The 24,749-nt window shown below is 40.2% G+C and overlaps 1 protein-coding gene across 3 annotated transcripts in view; it reads left to right on the forward strand.

Moving 5' to 3' along the window:
- Positions 1-3,989: 3,989 nt before the first annotated feature.
- Positions 3,990-24,749, forward strand: part of klhdc8a (kelch domain containing 8A) — a 74,575-nt gene continuing 53,815 nt past the window's right edge. For 2 of the 3 annotated variants that reach the window (XM_076883682.1, XM_004559897.4), the window contains exon 1: positions 3,990-4,315. The gene's annotated coding sequence lies outside the window, so the exon portion shown is untranslated. Of the gene's footprint in view, positions 4,316-8,604; positions 8,656-24,749 lie in introns of all 3 variants that reach the window. The other variant, XM_004559895.2, reaches the window with a different exon arrangement.

The following is a 24,749-nucleotide window of genomic DNA, read 5'->3' on the forward strand; positions in this document are numbered from 1 at the left end:
CTGCTCACCTATCTTTTGATCCATTGTGGTCTTGGTTCATTTGCTCACGCAGCTGGGCATGACTCAAAGGGACTAAGCAGGTTTCTATGTCACATGGATATGAATAAAACAAACATAAATTAAAACAGGAGCATGAAAAAAGGTAAAGCAAGAAATAGAAGGAAAAGTTAGAAACAGAGCATTTTTATTAGACATTAGGCTGTACCACAGCATAAATAAACCATTAACGATAGCGCTCTTCCGTGAAAGTATTTTTAGTGAGCCCACATGTACACAGCCTCCATATTGTTTTGGTGAAGCTGCTGATCATAATGCATCAGGACAGGAGGTCTGTTCACAAAGGATAACACTGCTGCATGCTCACTGCTTTTTACAAATGTTTTCTAGTTACATGTCTGCAATTTTTAGTGATAACATAATTTTTGAAGACACTATATTAATTATAGAAAAAACAGGAAGTTCAAACATTCGTAATTCATCTCATGTTAAATTTGATTTCCTGTAACATACCTTAAAAAGGTATATTGTTGAAAATCACAAAAAGTGGCTCATGTCTACAGGGAAAAGAGTTTGGTCAGGGCTACTGTACATATTTGTACAACAGATAAAAACAAACAACTTTAATATTTTATTTTCCTGGGAGCATCAGCAGGTATGTGTGCGCTGGCTCCAACTGTACAAACACACTCTCACAGAACAGACTGTATAAAAGATGCATGTAGCATCCTGGTCCAGAGAGTGAAGCCACAAAACCTTAAACTTTCATTCTGTGTGATGACCAGTGTTGGTCAAGTTACTTGAAAAAAGTAATTAGTTACTAATTACTGATTAACTCTCAAAGAAAGTAATCCCATTACTTTACTGATTTCACTGACTTCAGTCTGACTGAAGAAGTCACTTGGATGAGTGACAAACGTTTCTCCCACAAAACGCTACGTCCAGATGAACAGAATCAACTTTTGGAGAATTTGTTACTTACTTTATTACTTTTTAAAAACATGATACACAACCTGAATACATAATAAAGCAACAGACCTTTCAGCCCAATTCTATTTTTCTGCATAATCCATCATATGAAATTGTTTTTATTAGTCTGAATCTTTTAACTTTATGCACATTGCATTAAGTAAAAATTTAATTTTATGCAACATTCTCTGTTGAACATTGTTAAACTTATTTTCTGCATATTCCAGATTATAAACTAAAATTATGTTTTATGTTTACATTCACTCTTTCAAATAGATTCAAGTAAAACACAGCAGAAAATAAATAAAATCAAAGATTGAGCAGCACTAAGTCCTGTCTCTTAAATCTATTGTCACCTGTTTAGCAGGAGTGGGGCGGGTGAAGGTTTGCCCGGTGCCACAGCAGTCATGTCAGTGGGAGGATCCGGGGGTTTCTCTGTGAACATCACATTCCCATGGCAGTGTGCTCGGTGCTCGCTCAGATTTGAAGTTAAATTTTTCGCGGTAGAAAAAAGTTTTCTTCCCACGCAGAGTGAACAGCAGACGCTGATGTTTTTGTCACTTTTTACAGAGTCAAACTCAAAGTAATGTCAGTACTTCCAAGCATTAAATGCTGCACGGTCGTACTCTCTCCTGCACACCATATTACCCATTGTTGATCTGCACACGTCTGGTACCACGGACGTCGCACAAACAAAATTATGGTTTAGTAACACAGTAACGCAGCACGCTTACGGGAAAGTAACAGTAATCTAATCACTTGTTTTGCAATAGTAATACCTCATTTTACTCGTTACTTGAAAAAAGTAATCGGATTACACCAGCAACACATGACTTCTTCATTTTATAAAAGACCTGCGGATGTACAGAAATTTATGAGAACATGACCCTCGACACCCTGGATAGTTAATCTGAAGAAACACTTTTCTTACAGATTTCAGTCAGTAGTTTTAAGTCTTATTAAGCACAATATGATGTTCTTTTATATAAGATCTTGTTTATAGTCAAGGAGAAAGCTAAATCAGGGTATGGTGACTGGAGAGTCACCGTTTTTAATTTAAAACAATTACAAACTCATTTTTGCACTCTCTCAGATTCCTCCATCATCTGATGAAAAGGTTTTGTCTGTAGCTCTAAGTGAAATCTGTGGATAGCTAACTGATGCTGACCAACCCCTGCACCACATCCTGGACATCCAGCTAAACACGTCACCTGTAATATCCATTTGACCAAGATGCAAGATGGCAACAGTGAAAACTCTCAGCTCAAGGCTTCTCAACAGGGCTTCACTAGTTCCTGTGACACTAGAGTAAAAATAGGATGGTAACCTGCTTGTGACTAGGAAAAATTGGTGGTTGCCTGGTGACTGCTTTCATTTTTTTCACTAATTACAAGCATTTACAGAGACCAGATGTTGAGCATGCAACACTGTCAACCCTCTGGTGGGAGGCAACCATAGACAGTATTAAATTCTCCGGATGTGCTGTCCCCATCTTAGTAGCAGATAACACAGACGTGACGATGAGCAGTGGGTCTAACTGTGAAACTGCATATTTATTGACTAATGACTTGTGATTGGCAAGTCATCAGCCAAAGAGCATGTGGTTTTATGCCACAGACAATTCTCAGACAATTCTTGAAACATAATATGACCAAGATTTAAGCATTTATTTATTTATTTTTTATTCAACTTGACCCAAAACAAATTACGGAGCCCATAAATTCATCAGGAAAGTGTTTTTATAGAGATAGAGACAGAAACTGTTTTTTCTATTCGACTACAGGGGAAAAAAAAGCTTTTGCAACCACAGTGTTTGTCACAGCATCAGGTCTTTGACTGTACTGTTTGTAAAAAGGAATTTATATTTCAGATCTCTGAGGTTCTGGCTGGACTCTGAATGTAAGCAGTTAACGTGAATGTCTGTGTAACAGATTTGTGATTTTGGTATATTTATCAGTTAATTACTGTAATATCGCAAACAGATTTAATGTAACTGCCAACTTGACCCCATTCAATCACAAACTGATCGCAGACCGAAAGGCGACTGAGTCATTCGCATTGCTGTTCTTTCGCCATCTCGATGCAGCAAGGTTACTTTGAAGTTGGCAACTGATTCAAACAGTTGCAGACCTCAACCTCCCATATGCTGTGCATGCTTTGTATTCTGGGATTCAGCAAGGTACTACATGCATGAAAAGATCTGTTGGGCTAGCAAAAAGCCATGAAATGAACTTAAACTCTCCATGTTCTCTGATAGTTCTGAACACAACACCTTTTTCCTGTTTTCACTTTTACTCCTCCTGCCCCAGACACATCTGTCCCAAAAACCAGACTGAATTTCTAATGTAGTTTTAAGTGATGCATTTTGGTTTGCTTGGATTTCTCGCTGTGAAAAGAAACCAAATCACAGTAAAAACCGAATCAGACCAGACTAAATGAACTATAGGTGTGAAAACGCCTCAAGTACTGAAACTAACTCAGTATGAGCTAAGTATAGTGTGATAAATGTCAATATATTTGGTGCAATAAGATATTGTGACCTAACCTACAATCTTGTGTTGCATTTCTTTTATTATAACATCAATAGCAGCACAAAAGTGTAGCGCGTTGCTTCTAAGCCTATCTGAGTTGAGCAGAAGCTCAGTACACCTAAACAGAAAGCAGCCATCATTCATTATTTTGATTCCAGCTCTGCATTTCCTGCTTTGATGTAAAATATCATAAGAAAAAAGATCAGCTAATGTTAGTCCGTCTGTGCAGGGCTATGTCTGCTCTAGAAAATAAGATCTAAGTATGCTTTAAGGAGATCAAATAGATATCAGTGAAACTGGAAACTGCATTTCCTAATTTATAACAGCGCCACGTCCATAAAGTATTCAGACCATCTCCTCATCTCAGCTAATCTTCTGCTCCTGTCTATAAGAGACGCAATGTCTTTCTCTTCCACTTCAAACACTTCAAGTGTGTCAGTGGGCTCTCCTGTACCAAATATAGGTTAACACACATGCCCCCCCCCCCTTTCGGATTATACCGTCACACGGAATGAATATGAACTTGTGCGATGAAAACTGGAGATGAATGCTTCATCTCTGACCCACATAATGGCGATATATCAGGCTGGGTAAACGGATCTGAGCCGTGTTACCGCCTGCTCCTCCGCTGTGAGCTCCCGGTGCGGTGGGAGCTTTTAGCGGCGCGCCTCGTCTCTCATCTTCCTCCGCCTGGACCTGACTCTCCTCTTCCATCCTCTCTCCCTCTCTCCCTCTTTCCATCTCGGTACCAGAGGGAGGAGAGGAGGGAAAAACTGAAGCGACACACGCCGGGAAAAGGGGCGACGGAAACGGGAAAAGTAAGTAGCTCCGGAGGGGGAAATGAATGGAAGCGTTATCGCTCTCCCTGATAGACGTGACTCCCGGCTCAGTTGGGAAGTAATGCTGGTACTTTAGCTAGCGCCGTTTCAGGACTCGTTCCATTATTCAGGCGACACGATGGAAACCTCGAGAAAGTTACCTGCTCTTAACTTCAGCTAGTGGCTGTGACTTGGGTATAAGTAGGCTAGCGGCTCCATAGTGTCCGGTAGGCTAACATAAAAACTATTTTAAGAGAACCTCACACATTCATTGTCCCTTGAGAGTAACTGTTGTGTTAACTGAGGTGCTTTTATGTCTTATACCAAACTTATTACTTCTTCCAAACCCTGACTTTACACATTGAAATATAGTTTTTTGTACATCCTTAAGCTAAAAAACAGCACTTGTCTAATGGTTGTCCAGAGATTTGAAGAAAGGGGAGATATTGGTGATATAGCACTAAAGAATAGCACAGAGTAACAGTGAATGAGAGTCCAATATTATTTAAAAAGTAATGTAGTGAAGCCATGGGCAGCAGAGTGGAAACCTGTGCTGTAAGTTGCACATTCATACAACAATATACCCCAAGTTGCCAATTTATTGGATAAACTTGGTTAGAACTGATGCAGGCTAAAGAAGAAGCGGTGGTTCAGAGGTGGTGGTGCCTGGTTTCTTTAGCATTTATGAACAGCCTGTTTACTTGTTGTCAAATGGGGCCAGTGTAAAAAATATGTGGTACAAGCAGTCTGTGGGCTACTGTTGCTTGTGCTGCTGTTGGGCCATCAGCCAGTCGGCGAGAAGAGCAAAGTTATAACCTACAAAGGGGTGAAGAGAAACAAAGTGTTAAAAACAATGAAAAGTGTCCAGTGCAGTCACAGTGTGTTCGAACTGTATTTTTTAAATCTTTGATGTGTTGTTTTGTGTGCTTCTCCCATTCCTGGTGAACTCTGCTGTTCCCTTCCCTGTTGTGGCCCACTTGTCAACCAGTCAGCGTTCGACAGCTGCACAGCATCATCCATGTTTAGCAAAGTGCAAAAATCAGAAAGTCCTTACTGTCCCTGTATTTAGGAATACAATGAAATTTGAACTTCTGCTCCTATTTGCTGCAGTAAAATAAATAAACACATGTAAACATAACAAACAGTTTTCATATTACACATAATAATATGCATAATGCATGAAGTAGCATCAAGTGCAAGATAAACATGCTAGATAAAAAACTGGGAGTTATTTGGGGATTTTGAAGAACTGTACAGGAGCAGGTTTGCATCATTGGAAAACCCCTCTCCATAGACAAATACCTACTCAGACAGAGTTGTCATACACACACAGGCCTGCCAAGCTAAAGGTTATGAGGGTATGGACTGGGGATTCTTATAGATGGCTATAACTAGTGGATGAAATGTTACTATACTAATAGTACACTTCTCTTGCACTTCTCTAATTAGTTTTAACCTAAAGCTGTACACTCAAACCTCCATCAAGGTATGGTTAATGTTGAGGTATTATTAGGTTCCCATAAAGTTGTAACTGACTTGGACTGTTTACCTGTTTTTTCAAAGTTCACTAGTTCTCTTTCCCCAAACTTTTTCCACAGTCTGTGAAATAATGATTGATGATGATGGATCCATTGTTACAGTCCTCATGACAGTGATGACAGTGAATATAACGACCTTCCAGGCCTTATCTCAAAAGGTCACTTACTCAATATTCACCACGCTTGTCTGTCTTCAGTCTGTCTAGGTTCAGGCTCAGCACAGATGTAAAGGAGGAAGAATGACATTTCTTTCGCTTCCCTTCTCCCTCAGGGAGATTGTCACTCTTCTATTTTACTCTTTGCTCCAAAGTTGGAAATTCTCAGCTCAGCTTACACTTACATAAATGTCGAAAAACCCCAGGAGAGACATTGGTCCCTTTGCTCAGTGTTAACTACTGTTTCAAGTCTAACAACTACCATGTCAATTGGCAGAAGACAATTTATTTAAAGAGTGATCACCCCTTGGTGGCCATTGAAGAGGCTGCAAGTTTAGACTTGGTCACGCAGGTCACATGGGCCCAGAGACTAGCTGACGAACCCTGCCAACCCAGACACTAGGGAAAAATGTGTGTTCCTCGACTGGTTGGGAAGTAGTTGCTGGAGGTTACTGGTTGCTGCCAGGTAAAATCTGTTGCAAGAAAGGTGCTGCACCAAAGACCATCTTGTAATTGCTTTGGTTGCGAGCAGATTACAGTGGTTGCCGATAGTTTGCGTAGAAGATGCCAACTTGTCTGCAAACACTCAAAAACTAACCACAGAGGTGTAGTGAATCTTGTATTGTGTATTATATTGCAAACCTGAAACAGAGACTGTTCCTCGTCAAAGTACAAATGTGCCTTACTAAAGAAATCAGCACATTTCAACTTACAACTTTTAGTTTGAAGGGAAGCATTCTCAGTTTCCGGTTTGCGCAACCACTCCAGTCAATGACCAAAGCAATTGCAAGGTGGTTTTTGTTGCAGGACCTTGTACCTTTTCGTGACCAATTTCAGCTATCAACTGCCAGCAACATCCTGCAACCACTTGCCAACCAGTTGCCCTTCACTTAGCTACAGCTTGTTAAAGGTTAGGCCATTATTTTGTTACAATACCATTTTCAATCCCACAGTAAGACTTTGACCCCATCCTGTAACAAGAGAAACTATAGTAAAGAGATAATTTCTTCCAAAATTAACATAATTTTCAACTAATTCTTCCAATTATAAGTTAGATTTTAAAAAATAAGAAAGAAAATAGAACATTTCATTACACATCCTTAAGGTAAAATATATTTTAGAATCTACTAATAAACTAAGAGTATAGCAAACAACACAATACATTTAATTATTTAATTATTGTAGAAGAACCCCAAAAGGTTGATTCTGTTCATCTGGACGTAGCGTTTTCAGCGGGAGAAACGTTTCATCACTCATCCAAGTGACTTCTTCAGTCTCAGCTGACTGCTGGTTTCATCAACCTTATAAACAGTTTGGGGAAACCTGATTTCCCCATGGACATGATCAGTGATCTTTGATCAGTGTTTGTTAGTCAGTGGTCATGACAACCCATTGTTCATTCAGGGGGCTGGTTTTAGTCATTGTGCAAATGTACTGTTTATAAGGTTGGGGAAACCTGCAGTCAGCTGAGACTGAAGAAGTTACTTGGATGAGTGATGAAACGTTTCTCCCACTGAAAACGCTGCGTCCAGATGAACAGAATCAACCTTTTGGGATTAACTCACCTGGATGAGCATGTATTAAGATACTGTCGAAGAAGAACATTATGGAAAAACTTGACTAAAAATGAGTTTTAGTTACACTAAAATAAACAGGTTTACTGCATTCTAAAACTGAAAATTTAAGGTTTATCATCTTATTAACATCTGCCTGCAACCTCTTTCTTATCCACCTGTCATGCTTCTCCCTGAATCTGCAGCCTTTCAGTTCCTCAGCTCTGCTCTTCAGGCCTGAAACCCATCTGATTTCTGCTCTGCATTTTACTCTTTATTTGCTCAGATCAATTCTCCACACTCAGCTATGTTTTCCTTGCTGCTCCACAGAGCCAGAACCACACCACACCGCAGATTAAAGACACACGTCCTTCGTGTGTCTTTAATCTGCTCTGTCACGGCTCAATGTTCCATCTGCGACCTGCAGTCCACTAGCTACTACGTTAGTGATAACTGATGACTAATTTTGCTATCGGATAATTGCTAATAGTTAAAAAACTAACTTAAATGTGTGCATCAGCCAGGTTAACATTTCTGATTACTGTTTAATACTTCAATGTTGTTGAAACCGGAGCTTTACTGACCTCTTTAAATTAATGCTACTGTGTTGTTCAGTGTTATGAATATTAACTACTCTGTGCCTGTCTGTGTGCAGCAGTGCTGTAAAGTTATGTGTCAGCTGGAGGAGGCAAAAATGGCACTGTTAGCATCAATATTGTTGCAAATGAAAATAGTAATTTGATATTAATTTTAGCATTGATTCACATTTGAGCATAGATTGTTTTTGACAACTCATCTGTAAGTGTCTATTGTAGCCAGCCAGGGACCAGTGAACTTAATCAATGGAAAGCCCATCACATGCCCAAATGGCCTGCAAATGGTCAGTCCACTTGCCTAACATGCTATTTTAATGGTCCCATGGTCCCTACTAAACAGACAAACGAGTTTGAGTTGGTGCAATCTTTGAACAGGTCATGAAATCTGAGGATTGTATAAGACAGTGAGGTGCAGAGTTTTAAAGTGCCAACTTCTTGACTTCACAGGTGAGGCTGAGAGATTACCCAGAGCTTCCTCTGTGGGATTCCAAACTGAAGGTAGTGCCATTAGTTTTCTTCTAGTTGGAAGGCCTCACCTCCAACACCTCTGCTTTTCTTTCACTACACCTTCTCTTCCTGCTCGCATCTTTTCCTGTCTACACATGCATTGATTGGTTCCTTGTGTGCGCACACCCACATGCTCAGACACACACATAAATAGCATTTCAGCCAATTGTTGTGCATAGCTCGCAGTGGTGCATTATGTTAAATCAATGCCTGCCTCGCTGTAACACCAGCACACCCATTATTCGTAAGACAAACTAAGGACAGAGCTCCTTCCTATTGATGTTAGCAAGAAATTTACAACTGATAATACTGTGTGTGCACACATGTGTGCGTCAGTGTGTGTGTCAGTCAGTGAGTGCTGTTGGGATGATGAGCCATCATCCCAACAGCCTGACAAGGCAAATGGCACTTAAAAATATCAGTCTGGCAGTAGGTCTCCAAAGTCACAGTTTTGTTTGACAGCTGGTAGCACATGCTTTGGGTGATATGGTTGTGTTACAAAACACACAGTAAACATGTATGTCTATGCAGAGTGAACTATTTTACATTGTTCACCAGCTGTATGAAGAAACTCACCAAATGAACAACAGATAATAACATTTTGCCTAAAATCAATGTAACAGTGAATAGTCACATTAGTTTAGTTTGTATGCACTTCAGCACAGAGTCAGTCTTTTTTGTCATTTTTGCTGTGAAGTAAACAAAAATTCATTTGCAGGTAACATTTCTTTAACTTGATAGTAACAGTAAGGACACTGTACACTGTAAAAAAAAATCCTACAAAAACAGTAATATTCTGGCAGCTGGGGCGCCAAAATAATACCATAAAATAACAGAAAATAACTTTCCCATGAAAATACGGTTATTTTCAGTAATGACAATACAGTTTGTTGCCCTAATTTTACATGGGATTTTGCCCTTTTCAAGTGCTTTTAAACATTAAATTAGGAACATGTTAATGTGATTAAACAATGAAATTACCTATAAACAAGGTCAATGAATGCGGCAATATGAATAATAATACTTAAATGTACAGAAATATACAGTTAACAGTTGGTTTAAATAATAATGGATTGCATTTATATAGCGCTTTTCGAGACCCTCAAAGCGCTTTACAATACCACTATTCATTCACTCTCACATTCACACACTGGTGGAGGCAGCTACAGCTGTAGCCACAGCTGCCCTGGGACAGACTGACAGAGGCGAGGCTGCCATATCGCGCCATCGGCCCCTCTGGCCATCACCAGTAGGTGGTAGGTGAAGTGTCTTGCCCAAGGATACATCGAGAGTGTCTGAGCCGGTGCTCGAACCGGCAACCTTCTGATTACAAGGCGAACTCCCAACTTTTGAGCCACGATCACCCTAAATAACATTATTTGATGTAAAAAAAGTTCATAAGAATCATTTTATATATTTTTCCATAGCATTACATTTGAATTTAACAGTTCAATCTTTCAAATAACGGACAAATATTTGTGAAATTATGATACATTTGTGAATGTATTTTAACAATCTAAATATGCATATGTACACACAAATATATTTAAAAAACAAGAAAATTATGTTTTATTACATTTACAGTGATTTTACGTTAATTTACATTTGAAATGTAAAATCACTGTCTATTTATGTAAATTTAATGATATTCTAGAAAAACACTACAAAACTGTAAAATGCACAATAAAATACTTTTATATTACAATTTTTTTACAGTGTAGTCCTGTAGTGCCTTGAATGCCTCACAAACTGTGTCTGGGAGAAACATTTTCATGTCGCGTTCACTCATCTTGTGAATGATTTTCTGAAATATAAAGTGAAACTGCAGGATTCTTTCACATCTCTTTAGTAAATCAGAAAATAAGCAGGGGAAAAACTGCAGGGCTGCACATGTTTTAACAAAAGGTTCTTATCTTAACTAAACAGTCGAAGCATCGGGAGCAGGATTAGCAAACACTAGGTAATGAACTGTGTGTGTGTGTGTTTGCACAAAAGTCCCCAGGTTAGATCTTTCCTGCTGATGACACAAATTGGTTGCTTTTTTGAGTTTTTGTTTTTTTCTTTTTGTAATATTGGCCTGTAGCCTCGTTCTGCTCTGTTATGTATGCAGTTTACTGAAACCAGAGTGTAGCCTGGCTTACATGACTCTGTTTTTCTGCTGCAGCCTCACATGCACCTGCGCTGCTTCTGTTTTTGGCTCATTGTTGCTGTCCTCATTATCTGTGCCCGAGTACATTTCAGGCCGAACTGTATACCCGTCAGCCAGTATACAAGTCAGTATATCTGATTACTGTACTCTCAGCACTGTCTTCATACTGAGTAGCATGGCAGCTGAGTTAGCGGTGATATGGAAACAAGTAGTGTCTCCACCTATGGTAGTTGTCTAGTTTGTTGAATACATGGCTGGCAACAGTATTGTATTCACTTAAAATAATGTCATGGGGTCACAGTTGAGTCTATATTTCCCACAGTTAGGCTCTGTTGGTGGTTTTAGTTGTGGTGCATGTCCATGTGTGGAGTGTGGAGTGTGTGTGCCCAAAAAGAGGTCAAGGTTTTTTCTTTGTAGAGAAATAATTTTGCTTGCCAAAGGCATTTTAACCAGCACCAAAGAAAACTCACAAGCAGCAAAGTGATGTTTTAGAATGAAAAAAACAAACAAAAATCAAGCGGTGTGTGGATGTGTTTAATTACATCATTCAACAAGCAGCACATACTTGGTGTGTTGGTCTTCTTAGAGGCCAGCTCTTCTTTATCCCACAGCTGGTGGATCAGCAAGCACAGATGTAGTGATCTGGTTTTGACAGGGTCCCACTTTTACACTGATAGTGACCTGAGTGCTTCATTAGAAACACTAGAGCCCAGCTTCTCCCAGCAGTATATTACAAGGTGGCCAACACGCACTCATGTCAAACTCCATGTTTCAGCACCAGCGTAACATCGTAAATGTTGAACTGAAGACTAATAGTCTCTCTAGTTTCACACCGTTTTCCAGGCTTCTTTTTTTCACTGCTAAATCCTGATTTTATAACAAAAAGAGGTTCACTGACAAAATCTCCGGCCACACTTTAAAGTCTTGGTGATTCTGTGATTTCAGCAGTATTCACATGTTGAATCTTCACTCAGAGGCACAGTGTGAAGTCCTATCAGGATAAAACTTCTTGTTAGCGGCTGTACTGACGATTTGTAGTCAACAGTTCTTTAGGTTTCTACATCGGTCATGAACTGTCTGAGTAACAGTTTAAAATGGAGCGTTTCAGACAGAGGCTGAATGAAGGTCCTGCAGCAATGTACAGTATAAAGACACAAGTGTGTTCAAAACTCTAAAATGTAACTTTTCTAGTTATAAATACATTTTCACAGCTGTTTATTCAACTGACAAAGATGCTTTTTTATCGTTACCAAAGTTGTACCACAGCTTCCTGTGTTTGATGAGGTGCAGTTTGTGTATAATCTATTCAGTAATAGTCACAAATAGCAGAACGATGCAAATTTCTGTCTATTTACTCAACACAGACTCATTGCTGTTGGATTGTAATTCTGAGTGTTTCGGTGGTGACTGAGCATGGTAGTAAGCCAGAAATAACCCAGGAAGTACACAGCGTACTTTATTTAATGAATTATGAAGTAAAATAATAGATATTTAGATTACTTACAGAGCAATCAACAGTTGTGGACTGCAGCTGATGCCAGTAGTTCTGTGTAAGCTTGGTGTGCTCAGCTTGTGTTACTGCTTTCAAAAATTGATATTTATTCAACCACAGCAGTGGTAGTTACTTTACCACAGGTAACCTGTTAGAGTACTTTGTAGTGTAGTTTGTTCAGAGTCTTTTACCCTGTGGCGTGAAACCCATACTTTCGGCTTGACAGCTCATTGAGAAAGGATATAGTACTCTAAATGCAACACTTTGTACGGTGCCACACCCAACACACCTGATAAAGCGGTTACACACACACACACACACACACACACACAGTCTCACGTTATTTTTGTGTTGCTCACTTCTTTTCCGAGCGTTTCAGTGGAGGGTGTTGCACTTAGTCGGTGGCTGATAAATCTTTTGCCGCTCAGCAGGTCCGTAATTACATCTGACCTGGTTCAGCCACAGCAACACGAAGTGGAAGAAATTTGAATTTCTTCAGGTCAGGTCAGAGACTTACTTTGGTGAGTAAAAATGGTCTGCTTGAACTCACAGTACACAGCTTGCTAAATTACTGTGTGCAGCACTGGAGCTAGTGATCGTCAGGGACCTGTAATGTTAGTCTAAGTCTTCTTCTGCCTAACAAGGTGAATGTTGCTGTACCACAGCAGGTGAGCAGCGTGTTACTGCGCATCGGTCTGTGGGACAGGGGGAAAAAACATGCCAGCCTGCTTGCTGGGTTAAAATTTTCAAGTACACTAACCTTACCTCCTGCTGATTTTATATCCATACGCCCAGAGGAGGGGTGTTACACAGTCCTGCACCCTTAAACGCATCTCCTACACCTAAACCGTTTCACTCTTTATAGAAGTGCAGCCTGAAAAAAAATGCCCTCAATATGCACAAATGCGCTCACTCTGAAAGTCACCCACTTAAATCTTTAAAGGCTAGAAGTGCAGCTAACACACGCGCACGGACACACACATACACACACACATATTAAACGATGCTGCAGTAAAGGAACCGTTAGGGAGTTAATTCCAATTCTGCTGACAGTAGATAGGTTTTACCATTCTCTCTCACTATCACATAGTAATTACTTATAAGGCCACAGGGATTATGATGTCCCCAACTCCCCTCTGTAATAGAGCTCTTGCTCCATATAACCCTTTAGCTTTGCTTCCCAGTGTCTATCATCCCCCTAATTAAGCTGTCCCTCCCTCTCATTATCGCTGTATGTAATATCCTCCAACCATTAACTTAGCCCACTTCACCCACTCCTCACCATTACTAACCCCTCCCCCCTCTCGCTTCTCCTTCAGTTTTCCTGTCTTGTTTTTGTGCTTCTCGCTCCTGCTCTTTTCTTCACTCAAGCCTTCACACCACTGCCACACTGCATCAGCTTGGTCTAATTCTACTCCTACACAGCAGTGAAAGGAAGCAGAACCACAATGCCCTGAATATACCTGTGTTTGAGTTCGGGGAGTGGGGGTTCGGGGTGGGGGGTGCGTCTTCACTGACACAATACAGTACAGAGATAATTCAATATGCATTGGCCTTACGTAATCAGCCACGTTTTTCGGTGCAGGCACATCATGTCCAAGCATGCATCGTGCTTCGTTTTCTCAGCTCTGATCATGTTTGCTGTTTCCTAAGTGCCTGCGTCTATTTCCGTCTTGTCTCCATGGCTCCTGTCGCAGCCACATACAAAATGCAGTTGCATCTTCAGATGAGTTGATCCACAGCTTCAGCGTACTCCAACTCTCAGCTGAAAACACATTGAGACGTTTGTGCATCTGAGCATCAAGGCACGACTATGTGTGATGAACGTCCCCTGGGATCTGTGTCCTGTTCTTTGTTGACTCCATAGTCCGCTGTTTCCTTATTGGTGGCTTTTGAACAGTTCCTTGTTGTATTTGAGTCTTGATAGCTCAGTTAAAAACAAACATCTTTATTAGTTGACCTATGAAGATAATGAAAAGTATTCTTTTCTAAGGACTGTGTAGCTCTATCTCTGTAACTGGAAAAAAAACACCCTAAAAATGGAAAAAGCAGGAAATGTGTACCGATTTCTAGGGTTGTGTTTGTTTTTATTTGTTGTTTTTTTTTGTTTTCATTTGTTTTATGTACATTTTAATTATCCCTTCATTCTTTTCATTTGCTCTCTACTTTGCTTTGACTGACATTTTCCTTGTCTGAATTTCTACTTCACTGCAACTTACTGGTATTCAGGAGTCTTTCACCCTCAATCATTTCATAAGCAGTTTCATTCTTTCACAGTTTTTAGACTGCACGACTCAGGGCATTATCATTCCCAACGCGTAATATACCGACGATTTGTCACACCCGAGGCGTCTCATAGTAACGCAAAAGGTATCCGTCCACGTCCTTATAAAGCACCCTGGGTTCTCACTATACTCCAATATAGCAGAGGCTCAAGCTGTCCATTCCAACACAAACACATGATAAATCAACAGTAAAATAGCTTCATGTTGTGGCCGTTACAAAGTGTATTCCAAGCTGATTCAGGATCTGAAAGTGAACAGATTAAGGTAATAGTGCTTTGTTATTATTATTATTTTTATTTCTCATGTATAGATTCATTCCCACCTAGAGCAGGTCGATATGACCAAAAATTTTTTTTTTCAAATATAATTTGAAAATTTGCGATAACGATATAACTGACGATATAATTGACACTAGACAAAATACTTTACAACTCCACAACTTTATTAGTGCAAAAAAAAATCAATGTATTTTCACTTAAACAAGCAGCTGATTTTTATGTGCATTAAAGTTATATAAAAATTTAACAGTGCAAATGCAAATTCCTTGCTGACAGTTTAACCAAAAGGCATTTCCAGTGGAAATTGGCCGACATATCCTCAGCATAACCATGTATAATATCCACAAAACTTACAAAGAGGTTATACACACACAATACGGTAATATTATGTTGAAACACAGTACATATCACTCCGCGAGGCTCCTGCCTACGATAGCCGTAATGCTCCGACAATCCATCAAGCGGTGCGGGTTTGTAGCTTAGCAAAGTCGTACTAAAACATTTGACAGATTTTCGAGCGCCGTGTACATAAAATTGTTTCGAGGTCAGTAAACACAACCAGAATTCATACAAAAGGCACACGGGATTATAAGCACGTGCGCATTCGCTGTCAAAATAAAAGACGTGCACCAGATAAGAAGTTGCAATGCGCGTTTGCGTACACATAAAAGGCACTGTTTTTGTCCGCTAGAGTGGGATTTTCACGGCATATTCTGCACCACATCTCTGTGCATTCATCATTTTTTTTGAAGCCAGCTCACCTCCTGCAACCACTTCTCCGAGAATACGCGCTTCTTTTGTGGTTCGGACTCCTTCTGACATTTCTTTGGAGGTGGAGGAACACCAAAGTAACTGCTTAAAGGAGCTTCTTCGACATCTTTAAGAGTTTTAAACAAATGTCTGTCCTCCTCCAGAAAATCTTATGTACACAAACGCGCGTTGCAACTTCTTATCTTGTGCACGTTTTTTATTTTGACAGTGAATGCGCACCTGCGGACCACTTATGTGCACCCCTGATTATAAGGGGCACTGCCGATTTTCAGAAAAATCAAAGGATTGATTTTAAGTGTGCCGCATTTTCCAAAAAACACGGTAATAACGACGGCCCGCTAGCATGCTCTACCAAAAATAGTGCTTTGTTGTGTATCTGACGGACGAAAGCTAAACCAGTTCCAGCAGCAGTTGCAGCATTTTTACAAACCGATTCTGGTTCATCCGTTTCATTCAACGATCTGCTTTCACCCTTCTCATTCTCTGTCGCCGCCATGCATGTATGAAAATGTGCGAAAATGTGCGTATGAAAACGAGTATGTGTAGTGCGCTCATGCACGTTTTACCCATATTCTATCGCGATATTTCATTTTCTTATCGTTGCGCAACATTATACCGATATTCGATATCCGTGAACGATATGATATGGCCCAGCCCTATTCCCGCCTACTCTCATTCCCAATGCGTAAAATAGTGACGATTTGTCACAATCGTAGCTATTTTACGCGTTGGGATGAGAACCTGTTGCATCACTAGGTGCTTAATTTTGTAGCAATGAGACTGGAAACTGAAGACTATGTTCACAGTTTTGAACCAGCCACTGTCAGTCCAACAGTCCGTTTTGTTTTAAATTGAACAAAAAGTGAGGGTAAAATATGCTAATAAGCACGGTTTCCAGTCTGTAATGTGTCAGTTTAAGTGATGGTATTGGTGTTGGTAAAGAGCTAGCAAACACAGTCAGCTAGCTAAGTTAGCTCAACCTTTTGTCCAACACAAGAATGTCCTTTTTCTGTGATACTAGATCTACATGACGCTACACTTACTAGTCATACATGATGCTCTGTGTTAGAGCAGTGTCCAGATGGTTGTGTGCAGCTCTGACTGTTGCTCAACACAGCTTAACAGAAAATCCACCACCTTTTGGTGACCAGCACCTAGCCAAATTCTTAAGGAAGCAGACCACAAAATAAGAAGAAATGACAAAACTCATGGAATCCTGTGACTATCCGGTTGTTCAGTCTGACGTCACTAGCCGGGTCTGGGCCTAAACTCCGCTGCAGGTCCATATATCAAACGATCACTATGGCATTACTGAGAGTTGAAAAACTGTCTAAAGTCTTTCATCTTTAATAAAATGATCAGCGTTCTGCTCTACCAGGTGTAACAATTGAGTTTAACATCCAGGCATCCATGAAAACGGAATTTATGACATTTAACGGAGTTAGAAGTTAGCTCGCTAGCTTCTATCTAAATACAATATAGCATGTCCTGACTGCGGGGTTTTGGAAACAAATTAAAACGTACAGCTCTGTTATCACTTCCAGCATAAATGAAGACAGAAAACTAGACAGCAGTGACGTTTGTAGGGTTACTGAAGTTTGGCTAGCTGGTATATAATGATATGCTACGTGACCGCTAGCGACACAGCTATGTTAGCATAATATAAACAAGCTAACTTTTTTTCCACTCGATAAAAGTTAACGTGAGTGTTCTCGGTGGTCAGGAACAAATGTAATCGCATGGCAGGATGCTGTAAAAGGACCAAACTTCAGCCAGGAGAGCAACTGAGATAATCCATCCACAATACGAGGTTAGTCATTCATATACTGCTGCATGGGCTGGGCTGTAGTTACTAGGGGTGCAACGATACACAAAATTCACGGTTCGGTTCGGTTCGATACTTTGGTGTCACGGTTTGATATTTTTTCGATACAAAAAAAATGTTCATGCCTTTTTAATTTGTCATTTATTAAAATTATAAATATATATTTTAACTCAAAAGTACAGTTTTTAAATTTAACCCTAACCCTTGTGCGCGTTTTTTATTTTGACAGCGAATGCGCACCTGCGGACCACTTATGTGCACCCCTGGTTATTTAGCTCGTCATATTGCAGCCACAGAAATTCTTTTGTCCATGAAACCATAAAGCTGCACTTTCTTTTTGCCTTATAGTCTCATTTGTCATAACTTCTCCGTTTTGTGGTAAGCTTTTCTTTGGCTGTCACTTCTTCACCCCGACCTGTCTTATTTGGCTCAGCAGAACTAAAATATATATACTGCTACTTTTACACACGGACTCACATAAGCTCAGCGATTCTCTGCGCGATCAGCCTCTCACATGTTTAAGCTTGCTGCGGGAGATTTCACTTGTCATGTTTGCATAGTAAGCTAACGATTAATAAGACGATGTCAGAGGAATTGGTGCGCAAATTATCATCACTCACAGATCAGTGCTGTCATTGCAAAGTGAAAGCAAAAAAACAAGCGCAAATTCAAACGCGATTTCAATATGTCACATATTGACAGTGGCTCACCGATGCCAATGACATAATTACCCAGCTACATTTCTGAAAGAATGCAAAAGCATTGACATATATTTTTCCTACAATAGCCCGACGGGCAGGGCAGAGAGATTTTTGTAGCCCGACTGGAAAGATCGCTAGCTCCGGGACGTCGGGCTAGCGATTTTGCAAGCCCTGTATCTGATTGAGGAATCACTCATCTTTGGAAAAGAGAGTTTATTACAGAGAAATGTCTCTTTCCAAAATAAAAGCTATACTATCTGCTTCTTCTGGGCTATATTCTCAGCAGCATATTAAACAGCTGTCTAAATGACTCGGCTAAAGTTAGTAGCATGCTTGTTGTTTTTGTCTTTGCACTAGGATGATGTCGGCGTAAATGTGCAGTCATATTCGTTGTGTTCCCACTAGTGCTTTCAGGTTAATCTCGTTGAAATGACCTTAACGCCACAACACGGCAAATCTCCGTTAACGAGCTACCGCCGATCGCCCCGTGCATGGGGCTAGACGGCCAACACGTTAACGAGCTAACTGCGCTAACACACTAGTTCACACCAATGTAATTAAGCATTGCATGGCACATCCAACATACTGTTTTACTTTAGTCCATGACTCGCTTACCTTCAGGGTCATACGTCACATGAAAACCAAAATAATTCCAAACGCCAGATCTGAATGAGGGTGGGGGAGGTCCATCTTGCAAGGAGAGCTTAACTTCTGTCTCGCTAGCTTGCCCTGCGCTCTTCCTCCTGACTATGCTGTCTGTGTTGAGCGCTCAGTGGATCTGCGCTCGACAGTGCAGCCTAGGCGGAGTAGTCGAACGCAGATTCACTGAGCGCTCAACACAGACAGCATCGTCAGAAGGAAAGTTGATAAAATAAATTACAAATGTTGTATTGTTCGATACATATGCGTACCAAACCGAAAGCACTGTATCGAACGGTTCAATATCGATACGAATATCGTTGCACCCCTAGTAGTTACATCCTAAGGTTTTAAAAATTGAGCTTAAATAAATGATTAGCAGTAATAAAAGCCGAGGGAGGTCAACAGTGATCACTGACTGTTTTAGGAGCTTTTTGAGATCAAATAGAAGAAAATACATAACATTAAACATGTTAACAACACAAAAGCCATATTAAACGCAGACTACTTTAGACCCGGAAGTAGGATTCGTCGCGTCATCACTGAACAACCGGATACTGGCTATAACCAGCTGTTATACTATACTGGAAAATGCTGTGAATGGCTGCATCCTGATATAAGAGCATCTTGTCATGTTGTCGACCACACATAAGGATTTACTTCAGCTTTGACACTAAGGATTAGTTTTGTCGTTAAACAGGTTAAATTGGCAGGCAACCTGACGTTAGGTGACTTCTCCATTCATCACAATGGAGCAGCTTTTTCCTGCTTGATAGGTGGTCAGTGTGTTTGGGTTTTAATGGACCGGTGGAGTGTTGTGAAAGCCAGAGCAGGAGAAAGAAAAAGGTGCTCTATTTTCTCCCCCTTAAAAGCGGCAGTGTTCTCACTTTTACTGCATCTGCCAGCTGAGCACACAGACACGCCCAAACACACTCGAATAAATGACACATAAAAACCATAAGGACAGCCAGAGGGAGGGAAACACAAGCGATCTGTTTGCCTTTTAAATACAGATAAGAGAGACGCCAACTGCTCCCCAACAGCCTCAGCCAACAATCAGCCACAACTGATTTAGTCTCTGCTCGCTCATTACAGGACCTGGACCCTGTGCTGGCAGATTTAGGCTGCCAGTTGACTTCATGGGTGCGAGCACAGACACAGGAACAGCTGCGCTGGAGCATTTTGTAATTTCAGTCTTGTGTAAAATATGTAAATGCTAATATAGCATAGCATGATGGCAAGCAGCAGCATAGTTTAAAGAAGCTCTGGTGACAGCAGCAAGATAATTACACCTCATTGTGATTTCCTACCACAAAGTCTCTGTCTGCTGAAAGCATTTTAATAATGATAGCTCATGGTGTGTTTGTTTGCATACAGCAGAGATAAGATTAGTGAAGAGAGCAGCCTTTGCATCTCTGGAGGCTGAGGGATGTAGTCTCTCCTCCTCCTGGCCTATTGATCTAGAGGTCAGCTCAGATTCACACAATAGAGTGCAACCCATAAGCCATCAGACATGTTCATTTTTCCCTGCTTTGTGCAGAAGCACATTTGCCTGTTATTGTCTGGAGCACTAAATCAGATGGAGCTGGGCAGCCAGGAATGCCAGAGCCCCATCTAATCTTCAGGCTGATCAGTGGCAGGGTTTCAGCTGGGAACAACAAGGTGATTCAGCCGGCTGCGAGGAGCTGAGCTGTGGATCTGTCAGCCGGAGAGGCTGAATATAGTAAGACTGGAATTTGCCACATGTTCTCTTGAGAAGAGCTATTGCACCTCAAGCTATTACAGCTAAGAGGCTATGTAAATGTCAGATAGAGTATACTGTGGCTGGCTTGAAGTAAAGCAGACAAAGGCCCTGCTGTCCGGAAACTCCTATCCAAAGGAAGTTCCTCTTTAACTTTCTTTAACTAACTCCTTCCAAAGTGTGCACCTCTCTTCAATATGGCAGTTTTACATGGCTCTCCCCAAACATTACCTGTCAGTGTGTTTCACACTTTGTGTTAGCATTTTCTTCATGTGAAGTCTGAGCTTCTTTAGCTTTCTCTGTCAGTGTCAGTTCAGCTATGGCAGCTCTTACTGCCAGTCCTTCTAATCATCCCACAAGGAGCCACAAACATAAAACCCATTATCAGCTTCTGAAACCAGATCCTCAGAATATTACTTAAAGTGCTAAAAGAGGCTTTTAGGTAGTGTGCTGCTCAAGTTTAGCAGTTGAATATGGAACAGCACTGGTTTTATTAAAATGTCACAGTGAGAACTGTGTGTTGCTGTGCAGTGCTGTTCGATATAAGGATATATATCGGATGACAATATAAAAACATCTATCGTTTCTTTTTATACTATCGTTTGTTTTGTGGTGTCGCAAAATAAACTGTTTACGGCAATATTTTTTCATCGTTTTGATGGTCACTGTAGTGGTTATATTAATTTCTTAAAGTTCTCTCTTTCTCTTATATTTAATATAACCACACTACAGACGGACAAGCGCCTGTTTTTATGGGTTGTAGTTTGCAACAATGACCGTAAAACCATCGCGTGTCCGCTTGTTTATTTTCCACATAAACCTTTCACAATAAAGCTCAAGATCCTGTTGAGACTTTTCAAAATAAACTGAATTACGTGAAAGATGCAGAGTGTTTACGGATGAGAAGTAAAAAAGAGCCGCCAGGTGCCAAAAAATAAACCTTAGACTCAAACGCTAGAACAGGCTTTTCCCCGCAGCACGCCGTGTAATAAATACAAAGAAAACGGCGGCCGTTACAACTTATGTCTAAAAATGTATAGTTTCATGCATCGGTTAAAACACTCGACTCCAGGTATACAACGCCCAGCTGGAAACACTTCACGCAAGTCGAGCTGCCCGAGATTCACAGAACTTTCAGAAAATGTAAATTTTTTGTGATTTATATCGTTATCAGGACGATAGATGTCTTATATCAGGATATGAGATTTTGGTCATATCGCACAGCCCTACTGCTGCGTTTAAATGTTCAGTTTCATCCAGTGAGCACACAGAGTGCTTTTGAGTTAGACGATAGGTGTAAGAAGACAGGAAGGATGTCACCAGCTGCATTATAAATGGATAGAAAGAGTTTGATTTGATTTGATATACCTTTATTAGTCCCACAGGGGAAATTTCAGGTTAACCCTCTCAGGCTCAAATTAAACTTTTTGTTGCTAATGCACAGTCCTGCAGTGATACTTCTGAGTAAAAAAACCTCATAAAATATGTATGTGGGGTAATCAGGTTGTTAGTTTTTAACTGTTGCAAATCTGCAACGCCTGCCTTGAGAGGGTTAAGGCTGCCGACCTATTGCACGCAATGGTGGCGCCATCTTACCCTCCGACCATACATACATTACACAAAAACATCACGTCACATGTTGTTAACCATTATCAGGTACACTTCTTGCTTTTCAAACCCAATCACAGGTTAGTTATCCATCCTGTCACAGTTTATGCTGTAAAGGCAGCAGAGACTAACTACAATTTTGGTTGAACTCTTTATCATTCAGAATTTGTATATGAGATATTTGACTTACTGATACAACTATTTTAGTGAAATTTTAAGGAAGGTGCTATTCATTTGTACAATGCAAGAAAAGAAGGAATCTTATGTATAAACTACAGTAGCAAATGATTTATGCACAGATTATTCTTTAGGTGTGCCGAATAGTGCTTTCAACTGATACTCAAAATTCAATTGTAAAGTTGAATATTTTAAAAACTGTTCAGCTGTAATCAGCTGGATTCCCACCAGAAAAGTTGTAGTAGCCAGCACTGCTGTGAGGCTAACGTAGCACCATCCACCTGTATCCACCTGTGCAGCTCTTACTGCATGTAGAGAGGGAGAGTGGTTAATGATTAGCCTAGCATAATCAAGGAACAGCGAATGAATATTAGCTGGATATTGAAATTAAACATTGAATGTATTTATTTATTTATAGTCTTTGTCAAGAAGTGTGTGAGAGCACAACCCTTATGTACATGAAGCCTTTTCTGATGAGTTAATGGTATCAATCGCAAGGCTTATTTAATACAGCACAATGTTTTTGATGGTCCCATTAGGGTCAAAAAGGAGGCTAAAGCAGGCTGTGCTTTGGGGTGACTCTATCTACTAGCTTGCATTTGAGTGTGCAGTGTCTGTGGGTTTGTCAGACCTTGTCTGTTGATATTAGGGCTGGGCCATATTATACCGTTCACGGTAATACCGGTATAATGTTAGGCAACGATAGGAAAATGAAATATCGCGATAGAATGGGAGTAAAACGCGCATGCGCAGTGCCTTTGTTTTCATACGCACATGGCCGATTGTTGAGTGAAACAGATGAACCAGAATTGGTTTGTAAAAATGGTGCAACTTCCGTGATGTGGAACTGGTTTGGTGTTTGTCCGTCAGATACACAACAAAGCACATTTTTTTGCAGAACATGCAAGCGGCCGTCGTTATTGTCATATTTGTCGGACTAAGATGCTCTTAAATCTGGGAGTAATCTGGGTCCTAAACTCCGTATGCTTCAGGTCAAACAACACTGCAGCATCACTTAGAGTTAAAAACTGTCTAAATTCTTTCATCTTTAATAAAACGATCAGCATTGCTGCTTTACCAGGTGTAACTATGAAGTTTAACTTCCAGGCATCCATGAAAACAAAAGTTATTACATTTAACGGAGTTAGAAGTTAGCAGGAAGCTAGCGGAAGTTAGCTCGCTAGTTACCTAAGCATGATATAGCATGTTCTGACGGAGAGATTTCTGAAAAAAATCAAACGTACAGCTCTGCTATCACTTCCAACATAAATGAAGACAGGAAACTAAACAGCAGTGACGTTTGTAGGGTTACTGAAGTTGGGCTAGCTGGTATATAATGATGTGCTACGTGATCGCTAGCGACACAGCTATGTTAGCATAACATAAACAGTGAAGCTGGAGGACGAACACTAACACTTTTCCACTTATAAAAGTTAACGTGAAGGTTCCTGATAGTTAGAGACAAATGCAATCGCATGGCAGAATACTGTAAACGGACCAAACTTCAGTCAGGAGAACAACTGAGATAATCCATCCACAATACGAGGTTAGTCATTAATATACTGCAACAACATGGGAATAGAGCAGCTGCCAGAGAATTCAACATTAATGAATCAATGGTACAGAAGTGGAGGAAGCAAGAAGAATGAGTTTAATAAAGTTTGATTTATCTGACTGCTTTGTTTCGCTTAATGTGCCTTATAATCCCGTGCACCTTATGGTCCGAAAAATGCGTACTGCACACTGCAGTTTAATGTTGCAAAGCACCTCTTTTTAACTTCAGTGGATATTATACATGGTTATGCTCAGGATATGTCAGCCCATTTCTACTGGAAATGCCTTTTGGTTAAACTTTCAGCAAGGAATTTGCATTTGCACTGTTACATTTTTATAAAGCTTTAATGTACATAAAAACCAGCTTCTTGTTTAAGTGAAAATAAATGGAAGGTTGTCTTTTTGCGCTAGTAATGTTGTGGAGTTGTATTTTGTCTCGCATCAATTATATCGTCGGTTATATCGTTATCGCAAATTTTCAAATATATATCGTGATAAATATTTTTGGCCATATCGCCCTGCTCTAGTTGATATCCAGTTTCAAAACACCAAGATGGATATGGCAAAATGCTCAGCTGTATTTACATCTTGGATACTGTATATATCTGCAGACTCAATCAGCACTACAGGAAATAAGCACTGCCATTCTAGCCAGTGTGTGCCAACCTGGGCCATGACGACTGTCTCCCTTTTGTAGGCATTGGACTTAAAATTAAAGTATGGTTGAGGAAGTATTTGGATCTTAATGATTCTACTCATTAGTTTGGGACTATGTCTTTCTACATACATAGCAGAATAAATACGAAAGAACAGAAAAGTGAAGGAGTAAGATGTCCCAAAGCTCTGTGATCATTTACGAAATCAT

Source organism: Maylandia zebra, linkage group LG5 (genome assembly GCF_041146795.1).
Source record: "Maylandia zebra isolate NMK-2024a linkage group LG5, Mzebra_GT3a, whole genome shotgun sequence".
In the NCBI taxonomy this organism is placed as follows: Eukaryota; Metazoa; Chordata; class Actinopteri; order Cichliformes; family Cichlidae; genus Maylandia; species Maylandia zebra.